Raw genomic sequence first — 3317 nt, 5'->3', positions numbered from 1 at the left:
CTTCAAATGACCGAGGACCGCTCTTCGCGCGCGACCGCGGCGCCTGATAGCGACTGAGAAATCGATCACCGATTCGCGCGTCGTATATCGACGACGAGCAGCGCTGCGTGGCGAGTTTAGCGCGCGGGTCTGCAGCGCGCGCGCCATTTTGTCCCGGGGACGCGGCGGCGCGCGCGCAGGATGAGTGACTGACGGACGCGGGACTGCTGCGCTGCGGAGCGCGCCGACGCTCACCGAGAGGCGCTGTTCTTTTCTCTACGAAGCTTTGCATCGGACATACTTTTGGAAAGGATTCCCGAGGAAGGCGGTTGGGAATTATTGCTGATTCTCCCGGAGGATTTCCATTCCTCTCGTCAGAAAGAGGCGCGCGGCACGGTGAGTGATGACGGCTAGCGCCGCGGCTAACGGTTAGCAGCCCTCAGCGATCCCGACGCCGCGCACCGGAGGCTCGGATCCGCTCCGCTCGCTTCGTCCGAGTTGAGGCTCGATGCGACGCGTTTTGTGCTTTTTCGAAAGCGCAACGCGACAGCGGGGCTGTTTTCGCGCTCGCTTCGCTCAGGCTTCGGTCCGCGCACAGGCCCGGGCTGCTAATGTCCAGCTAGCCTCGGTATCGACAGCTCAGCGCGAGCGCTTCTCAGATGATCGGCTCGTTTAGCGCTCAACACCGCGACTCCTGACGGACCGGCCGCGTAACTGTCGCTCTCCGCGCGCTTCATTGTCGTGCGGCCGTTGTGCCGTTAGCTGGCTAGGCTAGCGGTGTTTTGACAGCTGATTTACAGCATCAAACTCGCATTCGCGCGGGAGTCGGTGCTCAGTAGCAGGCGAACAACCTTGACTGGCGCCCGAGCTCCTGACACGAGATGCTGATGATGATGAGGAAGAGCTCTTCATCGTGTTTGTGTTGTGATCAGAAACACGCCGTGATTGTGATCTGATGTGTGTTTGTGTGTTGATCTGCTGTGCGCTGATAAGCTGCTCTAAACTGGACTGATTTCACCGCAGATCTTCACCAATGGTTGTGCTGTTGCTAGCGCCGCGGCTAACGGTTAGCAGCCCTCAGCGATCCCGACGCCGCGCACCGGAGGCTCGGATCCGCTCCGCTCGCTTCGTCCGAGTTGAGGCTCGATGCGACGCGTTTTGTGCTTTTTCGAAAGCGCAACGCGACAGCGGGGCTGTTTTCGCGCTCGCTTCGCTCAGGCTTCGGTCCGCGCACAGGCCCGGGCTGCTAATGTCCAGCTAGCCTCGATATCGACAGCTCAGCGCGAGCGCTTCTCAGATGATCGGCTCGTTTAGCGCTCAACACCGCGACTCCTGACGGACCGGCCGCGTAACTGTCGCTCTCCGCGCGCTTCATTGTCGTGCGGCCGTTGTGCCGTTAGCTGGCTAGGCTAGCGGTGTTTTGACAGCTGATTTACAGCATCAAACTCGCATTCGCGCGGGAGTCGGTGCTCAGTAGCAGGCGAACAACCTTGACTGGCGCCCGAGCTCCTGACACGAGATGCTGATGATGATGAGGAAGAGCTCTTCATCGTGTTTGTGTTGTGTTGTGATCAGAAGCACGCCGTGATTGTGATCTGATGTGTGTTTGTGTGTTGATCTGCTGTGCGCTGATAAGCTGCTCTAAACTGGACTGATTTCACCGCAGATCTTCACCAATGGTTGTGCTGTTGAAGATCATCTCAACCATCTCAGAAAACGGCAAGACCCTGCTGAGACATCAGGGCTGTTCTCACCTGGAAACCACTCGCGAGTCGCTTCAGGTAACCTCACACACTCTCTCTCACACACACACACACACACACAGTATGTGGTCGCTCACACGTCTGTGCTGTTCTTGCAGTGGGCTGTGGTTGGCAGATGGACTCCCCTGTCACAATGATATGAGATTTGTCAGAAGACGATGCATACAGGTGAGCAGTGATCCTAACCCTGTGTTTTGCTCGTGTGAGTGTGTGTGTGATCTTGGAATGCTTATTCAGAGTTCTGGTGCTGAACATGAGGACGGATTCTGTGCGACCCTTTTCGTGTTGTTGTTCATAGGCTCCCGTCAGGCCACAGCAGCATCTAGAGAGGAGCCGAGCGCTCTATTTAGGGCAGACGTGTGTCAGTCGACTATAAATGTTTAAAAATACAGGCTGGGGTCCCGTGGCAGCGTCCGTCTCCGGGGCCGGGGCCCCTCTCTCACACAAACTGATTCCGGGTTCCTCACCAGAGAGCTTTTCTGTCAGCAAATACTGTGTTAAACTGTGCTGGGAAATGTGTCAAAGTGCAATTCAATTTCATGCCTCTTACCCGTTTTCCTATTGGACGGAGCCTCAGAGCTTTGCCCTAGCAACAAAAGTGGGTTATTTGCATACCCTTTCCTGATTGGCTGCCGCTTTAGCCGTCCGGCCAATGGCGCGGCATCTTCCTGGTGGTAGGCTATGGTAATGAGGCACTGTTGCTGGGCTTGAGAGCGCTGGTTACCAGTGTGAATGTGCTGCACTGTGTTTGCTGGTGAGAGACGCTGATAAATGACGACTTAATGATCTGCAGATTCCCGCTCGCTGCAGACCGTCACATTTCCAAACATCACATCCATCACAAACGCTCACATGTAGTCTTTATTAGTTCGACCGGTGCTGCTGAAATCCTCAGCTGTCGTCTAGACGTCTGTAGTGTGAAATCATTCGCTCGTTGGGTTCGCTCACGCTACAGGTCTGTCATTGCGATCATCTGATTTGAAAACTAGAGACCGTGTTTGTGTGCTCGCTGTTTCTGCGTTAACAATGTGACAGAGTTCAGTGTGTGTGTGTGTTTGATGCTGATGCTGAGTCATAAACACACACACACACTCTCGATCAGCTCTGATTAGACCTGCATGTGTGTGTGTGTGTGTGTGTGTGTTTGAACGTTCAAGCCATCGTTCTGAAGGACTGTAACACGTGTCTGGTGTCTCTTGTGACAAAAGCATGATCTGCCATTTCGGATCTTCTGTAACCCGATCTGGCTTCTGGCTTGTGTTTCACTGGAGCGCTGCTGATGCACATTAAAACAATGACGGGGAAAAAGAGACTGTCATTCATATCTAAGTAGAAGCGTTAGACTTTGTGCTGTATTTTATGTATCCTCTTTGAACTGTTTGAATTGAAGTCTGTTCTCAGCTTTTATTGTTGTGATTATTTTTATGATTATTTTAATTCCTTTTTATGTAAAGCACTTTGAATTACCATTGTGTATGAAATGTGCTATATAAATAAACTTGCCTTGCCTTTTCTAGTTTGGAGGAGGTTGTCACCTGTGTGTGTGTGTGTGTGTGTGTGTGTGTGTGTGTGTGT

At 53.2% G+C, this 3317-nt stretch overlaps 1 long non-coding RNA gene across 1 annotated transcript in view; it reads left to right on the top strand.

Annotated features, from left to right (window-relative positions):
* Positions 1–6: 6 nt before the first annotated feature.
* The window catches only part of LOC107747609 (uncharacterized), a 4135-nt gene continuing 824 nt past the window's right edge, over positions 7–3317 (top strand). Inside the window, exons 1-3 of the long non-coding RNA XR_001640819.1 lie at positions 7–375; positions 1646–1760; positions 1841–1910. This is a non-coding gene — a long non-coding RNA (uncharacterized LOC107747609). The remainder of the gene's footprint in view (positions 376–1645; positions 1761–1840; positions 1911–3317) is intronic.

The sequence above is a fragment of the Sinocyclocheilus rhinocerous genome, unplaced genomic scaffold (genome assembly GCF_001515625.1).
Source record: "Sinocyclocheilus rhinocerous isolate Xijiao unplaced genomic scaffold, SAMN03320098_v1.1 scaffold4515, whole genome shotgun sequence".
Taxonomy (NCBI): domain Eukaryota; kingdom Metazoa; phylum Chordata; class Actinopteri; order Cypriniformes; family Cyprinidae; genus Sinocyclocheilus; species Sinocyclocheilus rhinocerous.
This window is presented reverse-complemented; position numbering and strand designations above follow the sequence as displayed.